Genomic DNA, 12,715 nt, shown 5'->3' with positions numbered 1-12,715 from the left:
TGCCAGTACAGACTCCACCCAAATCCTGACGTCAGCAACAGTGGCCTTGATAAGCCGGCCGCGGCCATCCAGCCCTTGCCTTGCAACGGGTTAGCATCCTGATTTCCTGTTTCCTTGCGCCCCGGAGTGACCCGCTTGGCTACGTCACTCCGTGCCTGCTTCAGTACCTGCTTGGTTCCTGCCTGCTTGCTACAGTTCCTGCCTGGTTCCGGTACCCGCGTCTTGCTACAGTTCCTGCTTGGTTCCAAAACCCGTACCCAGTTACAGTATCACTAGTGTCCTAGTCTGGTTCCAGTTCCCAGTCCTGATCCACAACCCGCCTAAGTCCCAGCGGCCGGGCCCCTATGGCCTCCTCTCGGGGGGCCTTCGGCTTCCAAGGGTGAAGCCACCTAAGTCCCAGCGGTTGGGCTCCTATGGGCTCCTCCCGGGGGAGCACCAGCTTCCAGGGTGAAGAGCATCTACATCCCACCTGAACATCTGCCTCCCGGCCCCCTGTTCATCAGAGACATTGTCCATCTCTTCCTAGTCTCCAGCAGGTCGGCCCAAGGGTCCACTAAACTGAGACTCCCACAACATATATTTCATAATAGCGAATAAATTATTACCACACTTTATTCTTATGGCAATTTCAGTGGCCCCAGTCTTTCTGGAATAACATCTCCAGTTCTGACCTACCACTTTTCCATAAGATTAATCTCTAGGAATTCTGCCCACCCTCCAACACCTTATTATTGCCCTTTCAGTGTATGGTAAGTTCTGTTTTAGAATAGGGAAACAACATATTAAAATCCATCTCCTCAGGGAAGTATCTTACCCATAAGCTGGATTAAGAATCACCAGGGGCCATCTAATTCTTCCCAATAAATGACCTGATGTTCTTTCATGTGGGTCTCTTTCTCTCTATCTGCCTCTGGCGATGTTGTTAGTACTACTGATGCTACAGAGCCTATATGTTTGTTTCTGTTGTTACAGTCATTAGTGCTGTGAAGGTGTTATTACAGCAACTGACTCTCGGTTGCTCATGATTTTCTAGCTCGATCCGAGCAAATCTTGCTATGACATCACAGATGGCACTCTCCATGCAAAATACTAGAACTTTCCAAGTTTGTAGTGTTTATTTATTGAAAATAATTTATATCCCGCACCCTCCAAAATTCAGAGCAGGGTAGAAGTATACATAGGTAATAAAAAAATGACAAAATAAATAAAAAAAACTAATAAAACAGTACATCAGATACTGTGGTTAATGGCTGCAAAGGGGAGGGCCGAGGACCAGGAAAAAAGGTAAAAAGGTATGCATGGTCTAGCACAAATGCCTGCCAAAAAAAAGTAAGTTTTTAGGGATTTCTTCAATTTTGCTTGGTCACCAATGCTCTGAATGGACAATGGAATTTAAATGAAACTGCAGGAGGGATGACTCAGAACCAACATCTGAAAATATTTCTTCATGGAGAGGGTGGTTTGCTTGGACTACCCTTTAGGAGGAGGTGATAAAGAAGAAAACAGTCAACAAATTCAAAGGGACATGGGAGAAAAATTGTGGATCCCTAAAGGCTAGAGGACAGAAATGAAATAGGGGTAACCTATATGGAGCAGCAGTTACTACCCTTACCAGAAGGCATGGGGATTACTACCCTCAATCATTAGTCTTGATGCTTTTGGTGCAACTACAACATTGCTCCTCACTTTGATGGTGGGGTCAGGGGGGGGAGGGGGAGAACTGGATACAGACAACAATCAACATGGGTCCTGACTTTTACAGTCTGGTGTACTGACATACAGATATAAGCACAGGATAGCTTCTATAGCCAAGTCTCAAAGCAAAGAACATCAAGCAGCATTGTCTGAATTATCAAGAACACATAAGGGTAAAAGCACAAGAAGGCTTTACAGCCAAGTCCCAAAGCAAAGAATGTCAAACGGCATTGTCTGAATTAACAAGAAGGCTCCTCACCCAATAAAAATGTTGCTAGCAGTGATTTATGGGTTTGACAGTTGCTTGGTTTTGATTGATTGTAAATATTACTACCCTCCTCATAAGGCTTGGGGGTAACTGCAAGCAGTGGCAGTTACTAACCTTGAGATAAACATGGGGGTATCCTGCATGGAGTGACAGATACTACCATAAGAAGCTTGCTGGGCAGACTAGATGGGTCATCTGGTCCTTTTCTGCCATTACTACTATATTTCTATGTTACAGCGGGTGGGCCCTGCAATGGAAAATGCTTGCTCCTAGGGGTCATTAAGCCATGCAGATCTATGAGAGAGTATATCCCGGAAATTTTGAGATGATGACCAGAGTGTTCTAACCGGGCTGCAAAAGTGTAGAGTTGTACTGACCCAGGGTGACGTGATTTTGTTTAATAGACTGTGGATAATTGTAGCTAATTTGTATTGAATTTGCCAGGTGATTGGAAACCAATACAGCAATTGAAGAGTTGGTGATGTGTCTTCATGAGTAGGTGTTCTAGAGAGAGGATTGGCAACAGCATTTTCTACTAATGTAATGGTTGTAAAGTAGTTTTAGAGAGTTACAGTAGTCCAAGCCAGTAAGAACCAAAGCTTTGACAACAGTGCAGAAATCATGAGTGTCTAGAAGTGGCTTAATGTGCTGAAAGAGTTGCAGTTTGGCGAAGGAAGTTTGAACAATTGTCTTGATCTGGAGTTTCATTGATAATGTTGGATCCAATGTTATACCTAGGTTACAGACTTTTTGTGTGATGTGAAAAGTATGATTTTCAAATGAAAAAGTACCAGGAACTGAAGATGATGGGGCATGACCAACTAACATGTTCTAAGTTTTACTGAGATTCAGTGATAGTTTGTTATGAGTCAACTAGCTTTAATAGCTAGTTGACTCATAACATAGTAGAGCATAGTGGTCTATGATGATTTTATTCTAAAATAAAACTAAATATCACCAGCATACAGTTTATATGTCAGTCTAAGAGTGGAGAGTAGTGCACAAAGAGGCCTTAAATAGACATTGAACAGTGTAGCAGAAAGCATGGAGCCCTAAGGAACTCCAGTGTTAACGGATTGCCAGTATGTAGAAATATAAGAATCCATATGAATTTGTTGTGAGCATCCATGGAGATATGAATTAAACAATCTGAGAACCGAGCAAGAAATACCTATTTCTCATAGGCGGGTATAAAGGATGTCATGATTTACGGTGTCAAAGGCTGCTGTAAGATTTAGTAGAACTAATATGTAAGATGTGCCTGAATCAAAGCCACGGTGTATAATATTGGTGCTGGATACTTTCTAAAGCCAAATTGATATTGATCTAATATTGACTTATTACTGAAAAATTCTGAAAATTGTTTTAATACTGTGGTAACTTCAATAAACGTATGAATCAAATAGTGGTCTGACCACAAAACAAGTGAAATTACTAGTTGTGCCTATTAAAGCTAAACATAGAGGGATTTAGGAACAGCAAATCTAGATTATGGTTGGCTTTATGGGCTGGCAGATGTATAGCTTGTTTCCAACCACCAGCCAACATTAAATCCAGAAATATGTTTGTTACTTGTAAAAATTAAATTTAAAAGATTTAACTATAAATCCAGAAATGTTTTGTAGGTGGTAGGTAAAGGTATTTTGTCCATGTGGAGATTAAAATCACCAAGGACTAAGGTTCTCTCACAGGTAAACACACAATCAGGCTCCCAATCTCTCTCTCTCTCTCTCTCTCTCAGGCACACAAACAAGCAGGCTCCCAATCTCTCTCTCTTCCAGCTGCAGTATTACATGCTCCACCATATCCACTTAGGCCTGACATATCCTGCATAAGCTTGCCTTGCTCCAGTCATAACCACTTTGGCCTGACACTTCCAGCTGCAGCACCCCATGTTCCACCATATCCACTCAGGCCTGATGTATCCTGCATAAGCCTGTTTTGCTACAATGCCTACCGCTTCAATGACACACTTTGGACGCCGCTTGGATTTGCATCTAATTTGAATACTGAATCGAGTGGTATGTGAACCAAAATATGCGCCCGGCAAATGAGCGGGCGCCTGGCACTGCCGCACTGTTTCTTATGTATCCTTACTGTATCGGCCCGATAGTAAACAACCTAATATCAAACAATAGCAACAACCCCACATCCCAAACTAAAAACCTAAGCCAAGAACTTGCCATGTTTTTCAAAAACAAAATCAGCAAAATAACAGGGAATATCAACAAATCCCCTAACCAAAATGAGCAGCTAATCATCAAACATATAATACCCTGGTCCACTTTCAAACCCATATTGACTACTGAAATGGAGAAGCTATTAAGAAACCTAAACCCAGCCTGTCATGAACGCGACATAATTCCAATTCAAGCTTTAAAGGAAATAACTCAAACCATTACTCCAACCATCACGGCAATCATAAATAAATCTCTAGAAGAAGGAGACCTTCCAGACAAATTAAAAATTGCCACAATTAAACCCATAATAAAAAAAAAGAACCTCAATCCAGATGATCTGAACAACTACTGCCCAATCTCAAACTTACCCCTCCTCACCAAACTGACGGAGAAAGCAACACTTAAACAACTCAATGAGCATCTCGAAACAAACAACATCTTACACCCCACCCAACACTGTTTCAGAAAAAAATCATAGCACAGAAACCTTGCTACTCAACTTATCAAACACAATAATAAGAGGTTTCGACAATGGACAAAGAATCATTCTCATCCTACTCGACCTCTCCGACACATTTGACATGGTCGAACTTAAAAGCCTAATCTCCAGGCTAGCTGACATCAGTCTAGCTGGCAAAACTCTTGACTGGTTTACATCTTTCCTTAAAAATAGATATTTCAAGGTAAACATCAACAACCACTCCTCAGATGCCATACCTCTAGAAACCAGAGTACCCCCAAGGATCCGCACTTTCAGCCACTCTGTTTAATATATACCTCCTGCCTCTCTGCCAGTTCCTCACGAGTCTCGGCGTCACATACTACATGTACGCCGACGATATCCAATTACTCATACCCGTAACGAACACCCTCAAAAACGCAATGAAACTCTCGGCCACCTACCTCAACACTATAAGAAACATGCTAAACCACATGAAACTATGCCTTAACATGGACAAAACTGAATGTATACTGCTAGAAAAAACCACGCCACACAAATTGACAACACATACATCAAATTAAAAGAAAACGTGAAAGATCTAGGAATATGCTTAGATCCAGAGCTTAAATACAAAAAACATATTGCAATGAAAATCAAAGAGGGCTTCCACAAATTACTTATCCTCAAACACCTAAAACCACTACTGTATCTCCCTGAATTCAGAACCATTCTACAATCACTTATATTCACTAGCTTTGACTATTGCAACTCACTCCTGATAGGCCTACCCAAATCTACCATACAACCACTCCAATTGCTACAGAACGCCTCAGCCAGAATACTCACCGGTCACAAAAGATCTGACCACATCCCTCCTGTGCTAAAAAGTTTACACTGGCTACCTGTAGAAAAGAGAATAGAATATAAAACTCTAACCATTATCCACAATGCAATAAACAACAGTGAAAGCACATGCCTAAACACCATTATACAAAGACACAACTCCCAATGCAATACAAGATCAACAAACAAAGTACAACTAGACATACCATCAGTCTCAACCGCCAAACTCACTACCGTAAGAAATAGAGCCATTTCAATTGCAGGACCTCACCTCTGGAACTCCCTATCAGAACAACTAAGATCACAAAACAATACTAAAATATTTAAAAAATCTCTCAAAACCTGGCTCTTCAGACAAGCCTACAAAGATGGGATCGGCTAATCACTCACACGATAAACGTCACCTCATACTATCACGAATAGTTAATCTCTTTGTAACTAATGATATACCCTATCTGTTGCTATATTAGCTGTTATATATAACCAATTTGTATCCGATGTTATAACCTATCTTTATCTATTGTTATACCAGTTGTGCTTCGCTTGTAATACGTTGTAATACGTTGTTATACCTGTAAATCGGAGTGAAGGCCTTTAGCTAAACTTCGGTATATAAAAGCTTACAAATAAATAAAATATCAAAACAGTCTTAGCAAGGCTCAGGATCCTTAATAATTTCCAATAAAATTTGCAGTCCCTGAGAAAGCTACATTTTCTGCCTGCAAAGTTATTTTTCAAATGCTACATGGACCTGACAACACCACAGCTTTGGGGTTGCTCCAGCTACACTTCTTGCTGCATTGCTGTGCTCTTACCATTCCAATTTTTAAAAATTATTAACCAACACCACCTCTGCCGCCATTGCTCCAAGCCATTCTTGCCACATTACGGTGCCTGCTCGCTCCGATGCTCTGTACATGTGAAAGACCCTTGGGAGTGTTACAGCTAAACTTCTCACTACATTGCTCTACTCCTCCCGTTCCAGTTTTTAAATATACCTGTACCACTGCTGCTGCTATAGATGCCAAGAAATGTCCATTAAGATGCTGTATTAGGAGACTTGTTAATCCAATACAAAGACGCCCGACTCAGGCCGAGTTTTGCCCCCCACACGGGGGCTGCCTCAGGGGCTGTAATAAGGGATATCTTATATGCGTATAATGATTATCTTGTGCCGATGAGAAGGAGACCGGCGCGCTGCTTGATAAAGTATTCTGATTCTTTGCTATATTCGGCTTATATGCCCACAGCCTTAAGAGCCAGTCAGCCTCGGCGCGCATCACAGCACATTAATAATCAACTGTCTCCATAAAAAACTTGCAGGAGACCGGTTACGCTGCTTTTATATCATTCCAATTCACAGTCTTTTAGAAAAATTAATCGGCACAAGATAATCATTATATGCATATAAGATATCCCTTATACAGTCCCTGAGGCAGCCCCCGTGTTTTACAACTTGGGGTCCTTAACTGAGTCGGGCGTCTTTGTATTGGATTGACAAGTCTCCTAATAAAGCATCTTAACGGACATTACTTGGCATCTATCGTTTGGGTTTCCCCCCCGGCTTTCTTAGATCGCCTACCTCCTTGTTTTATCAACCCACTGCTGCTGCTGCCATTTCAAACAGGTCTTCGTACCTGAGGGTGCTTCTTCCTATGCCAGCTGTACTCCAGGTTCTTGCCAAATTCTCTTCTCCTATAGTACATGCCCACTTTTCGTCATGCCCTAGCCATACATTGCTTTGCAAACTTACTGAAACACTTCTCATGATTTTAATACCATTCTTCATCTATGGTACGCACCGTTTTGCCACCTCTTGGTTTTACCATGGCTATCTATTCTTTTGCACATTTGCTGCACTGCTCCATAAACTGTAACTGATTTCATGGCCCATGCACACTTGGGTACCTAGCTACTTCTGGCATGCATGGCTCACTCTGTGACACAAACATATCCTACTGAACTGGTAGATCAGTCAGGTGCAGCCATACTTTGACAGGGAGAGGCATCCTCCTCTACGGTTGTCTGTATGCTCCAACGAAATGACTGGCATCTCCCATGCCATTTTGCCTTAACGCTATGCCCTCTCTTCTTCATCCTATACCATTGAATCCTTGTGCTACTCACCCTTGCTGCCAAGCACAGATTTTACACCTTGGGGTCCTTAACTTCTTTCTGCTACTGTACCTTCCTGGCATTATACCAGCTCTTATACTTTCAGGTCTTCTTTCCAATCTGAGATGCTGCTTTGCACCTCTCCTATGTTTTTTAAATCTTGATACCACTCTTTCTGATTCTTGGTCCCATTATCTGTACCTTGGGATTTTTCCTGCCATGTTTTCTGCTTTAATCCCACTTCATAATGCCTTAGGGTACTGATGCCACTTTTGGTGCCTCTCATGATGTCATCAAGTGTTCATATCACTATTGCTGGCATCTGCTTTTTGCATCTTGGTGTTCATCCTCCTCTTGCTGCTTCTTTACTCCTCTCATGGTGCCTAGGAGAAAGCCTGCCAATGCTGGAAGCCTGGTACCCCTTTGCCCCTTTATGGAGCCTTAGGCTAGTATTATGCCACTTTTGATACCATTTTGCCACAGTCTAACTACCTTGCAGTTCTTTCCCGCTTTTGATGATTTCTTCTCATAAGTTTGATTAGAATTGATAAGAAAAACATTATTCTGGAACCCAGAATGGACTGCATTGCTTCCCCCATAGCTTTTAATGGCAAACAAATTAACTAATGGAACAAATAAACGATGTTTTTTTGGTTAGCAACTAAGGAAACAAATTCAGGTACCAAGGAAATTAATTAATGAACCAAAACTAATTTTTTTCTTCTGCACATGCCTATATTTTAGGTTATATAGAGATTGTATTTGGATTATGTATTTGTTTTGTATTAAGTTTATTGCATTGTTTGCATTTGTCTTGTTTTATTTGTTTTGCTATGTTTACTTTATTATTAGTTGTGCCTTGTTTATTTATGTTTTTTAGTTTTTAACACATTTTGAATTAATTCATGCTTAGGGTGTTTAATTACAAACAAATAGGCAAAAATGCATTAAATGAAATTTATCTATTTATTTATTTATTTATTTATCTATTTATTAGCTTTTATATATCGACGTTCATGGGTACATCATGCCGCTTTACAATATAATTGAAGGAGGAAATCACAAAAAACCAGGGTTGGGGGAAGAGGGAGCAGATAGGAAGAGAGAAGGGGTGAGAGAAGAGAGGGAAAAACAGGAAGAGGAGAAAAGGAACAGTACCTGATGGAAAACAACAGAAGAACATAATAATGGCTTAGGCTCATCATTTCATTTCATTCTTAATAAAACTGAACCAAGAGAGAGTCAAGCCAGGCCTCCCCTTGTCCCTGATGATGGACTCTTGGCTGATTACCACCACGTCTTGCTACCTCCAAAATCTCCTATCTCAGTCCTGGGCAGCACAGAGTCATATTAGCATCACAAGCTGTGGGGACACTAAGAGAAAGCAATACATCTTCATTTTTCCCCTACAGGCATACCACTTTAAACAGAAAGTACGTGAGGTTCAAGGAGGAGTGGCCATGAGCATAGAGTGCAGTGCTCACTCAGCATTCCTATGATCCAAGCTGCTGCTTCCACTTCATGCTGCCAAAGAACATGAAAGACCCTTTGTCTGCTTAAATAAATCCAGTCCCTTTGGATTTGCAGCATGTTGGCTCTACCAAAAGGAAGTTTATGAGGATTCCTGTATGAAGTCAGTAGCTTTTAAAGTGAAATAGAGAAACTGAGTCTCTCTTGTGGGACAGAATGCCTAAATTTTTTTTTTTTAATTTCACCAGCATTCATTTTATGTAGTACGTTGACACTGAGGACATGGTCAGCAGTAAAGTAGACTAAGTTTTTCAGAATCCCAGACCACCTCACTATGAGATCTGGAGTAGAATCCACTTGGAAACTAGCATCCCTGAACTGGCAGCAATTATGCTCCTTTGAGAAGCAAGTGAAAACTTTCATGAGTTAAAGCGGTGGCCAGACCTTGATTATCTACTGGATCTAACCATGTAGGAAGAGCATCATTGGGATCTGTTTTCTCTAAAACACAGAGATAGCTCTGCTGGCCTAGTTCAGATATCTGAAATTTGAAGTGAGTCAAGCAAACACTCTTCTCTTCTACTATACAGGAGCAAGGAGGAAAAAGTACAATATCTGTTCAGTCAGACAGGCTGTGTGAAAGGGAAGAGATTGTATTTTACTGTAACTCTATGCAACCTATCTACCTTTAAAATAAAGTGCAAGTCTGTCAGAACACAAAGCACCTGCACGGTGTTCAAATTCATGCAATAAAGGTGAAAAAGGAAGCTTTTCCCTACCAGAGTTACAATTTTCCATCTTCATTGATCTAGGTGAAGAACCCAAGGGCCTATACTTCGGGGTAAAATTCAACATTGCCTTATAAATGGGAGTGATAGAGGGAGAGTTGGACGGTAGGAGGGAGAAAGTGACAGCAGACAGATGGAGATTGAGAGAGAGGATGAAAGATAGAAGAGATGGGAAGAGGGAAGGAGAAGAGAAGAAATGGAGGGATGGGTAGAAGAAAGGAGAGGGAGAGAAGATAAACTAGAAGAGAGAGGAGATGATAGAGAGGAGGAAACGAGAGGAGATAATTGGAGGAAGAAAAGAAAAAGATGAAGGAAAAACAGAAGAGAACATGAAGAAAAAGGAGAGGATAGCATAGCGAGATGAAAAGAGAAAGGAGAGGTGATGAGGAAGAAAGAAGAGAGAGGGGATATGGAGGGAAGGAGAATCAAAAGGAGATAGAATAGAGTGATAAAATGGGAGAGATATAAATGGAAGAAGAAACAGGATATGGAATGATACGTGATAGAGGATGGGAAAGACAGAATAGAGATGCGTTTAGGGATACTAAAAATGAGATGGAAAGTTGGAAAAAGAAAAAGTGAGATAGAAGGAGGGAGAAAGAAGAGACAAGAGTGGAGGGGTATGGGGAATTGGAAATTGGAAATGGAGTTGTGAAAGACAGAGGAATGATCGATTCATTCATTATTGAATCATCACTTAGATAGTTCTAGAGTCACAGATCTGGAGGTGAGATATATTAAAAAGACAGGCTGGGAAGGGGAGAGAGAGGAAAGAGAGTGAGAGAAAAGGTGAACTTAAGTGAAGAAGAAATTGGAGGGACATGCCTGGGGCAGATATGGAGCTAAATTCATTGAGATGGAGAAAAGAGAATGAAAACAAGAAAGTCTGAAAAAAATAAAAGAAAGAAAAATGCAAACAATTGGCAAAGACAAGATGGGATTAGGAACCAGAGGCAGGGACAGAATTGAGATGGAAAAGCTCAAGGGAAGAAGAAAATAAAGTAAATAGAACAAACAATGACACAAACTTTAAAAAGTTTGCAAAAGAGTTTATACTATTTTTAGTTGTTAATTATATATTTTTCTTTACTAATTAAATTGGGTTGGCTCATTTTTAGCTCTTAGAGTTAAGCTAGACTCCTTAGTTTGACTTTGTTTCAGCTTGCCTATCTAACTTCCTGGCTTGCCCTCCTCTGCTGTTTAATATGCCCTATGACTGTTTAAGCTTTAAAAAAAAACAACGCACCATACAATAAAAATGCTACAAGCCATTTAAAAATAATTGAGGAATGACAGAAACTGGGCCCTGAGGTCAAAAAAGCTAATAGTTTTATTGATTTCCACTAATACTGTGGCAAATTGCAATTCAGTGTTAGAACCAAAGCTGTATTTGCTCTGAAGATATAATACGCAAACAATATTTCTCCTGATAACTCTTTATGGTAGCACGGTAAATGTATGCTATGGCATGAGTCATCAGGAAAGACAAACAAACATACAAGCATCAGTAAGCTCAAAGGATCAATTTCCCTTACGATATGCTTACATACTGTAGTTATAGTTATATAATGAGCTATTTCAAACTAGCTAACTGAAAGCTGAGTAGGCTGAATTGCTTTTTAAGGCCATATGGCACTAAGATATGAAGTTACACATGCTCAAAAAGTGAAAATAACTTTAGAATTAAAAATTATTCTGTCTGTGACTTGACATTTGAAAATGGATCATAACTGCAAAGGCTGACCATGGAACACATTGCTATGATACCTATGTAACATAACTGCTGGTCCTGATAAGGTGCAATTTTGGAAATTTTGAGACAGAGGGGTCCTGGAGAAAGGGATAGTGAGAGAGAGAGGGAGAGAGAGAGAGAGAGAGAGAAGGGGAACGAGAACCTCTGTTAGAGAGACAATATGACACTCTATATATCTCACACTCGGGCCGATTCAGTAAAGTCCACGGGAGAGAGGACGAATGCCCGCTCTCCCGTATTTAAATTAGGTGGTGTGGTAGAAACAGGCAAAAGGAGGCGCTAGTGATACTAGCGCATCCCTAGCGCCTCCTTTTGACCCAGAGCTGCGGCTGTCAGCAGGTTTGACAGCCGACACTCAATTTTGCCGGCATCAGTTCTCGAGCCCGCTGACAGCCACGGGCTCGGAAACCGGACACCAGCAAAATTGAGCATCCGGTTTTCGGCCTCACAGCCGCCAGCCCATTTAAAATTTTTTTTTCTTTTTTTTTTATACGTTTTTTACTCTCCGGGATCTCCGACTTAATATTGCCACGATATTAAGTCGGAGGGTGCACAGAAAAGCAGTTTTACTGCTTTTCTGTGCACTTTCCCAGTGCCGGCAGAAACTAGTGCCTATCTTTGGGTAGGCGCTAATTTCTTAAAGTAAAATGTGCGGCTTGGCTGCACATTTTATTTTCTGTATTGCACGGGCATACCTAATAGGGCCATCAACATGCATTTGCATGTTGAGGGCGCTATTAGGTGCCGCAGGTTGGACGCGCGTTTTCCGCCCCTTACTGAATAAGGGGTAAGGGAAAACGTGTGTCCAAGGGCAGGTTAACAGTGCGCTCCAACTGTATCTGCCTGACTATAAGAGGGTACTTTCATCTCAGGGTGAGTTTTGGGGGGCAGTATTACATTGGTCTGTCTAGGGTGCAAGGGTCTGTAGACCCTTATAACACTGCTCCCAAAACCCACCCAGTGTTGAAAGTGCCCCTCTTACAGTGTGAGATATAGAGAGTGTCATATTGCCTCTCTCTCTCTCTCTCTCTCTCTCTCCCTCCTTCCCTCCCTCTCTCCTCCCCCCATGGTCACTTGTGTGAGCATGTTATTAAAAAATGTGTGTAAAGGCTACATACATACGTGTGATAGGGATATTTTAAATGATACGTGTGTACTTGC

At 41.1% G+C, this 12,715-nt stretch overlaps 1 protein-coding gene across 1 annotated transcript in view; it reads right to left on the bottom strand.

The window, feature by feature from the left end:
• The window catches only part of DNAJC5B (DnaJ heat shock protein family (Hsp40) member C5 beta), a 106,497-nt gene that overhangs the window by 60,551 nt on the left and 33,231 nt on the right, over nucleotides 1-12,715 (bottom strand). The window lies entirely within an intron of this gene.

Source organism: Rhinatrema bivittatum, chromosome 2, assembly GCF_901001135.1.
Source record: "Rhinatrema bivittatum chromosome 2, aRhiBiv1.1, whole genome shotgun sequence".
Classification (NCBI taxonomy): Eukaryota; Metazoa; Chordata; class Amphibia; order Gymnophiona; family Rhinatrematidae; genus Rhinatrema; species Rhinatrema bivittatum.
This window is presented reverse-complemented; position numbering and strand designations above follow the sequence as displayed.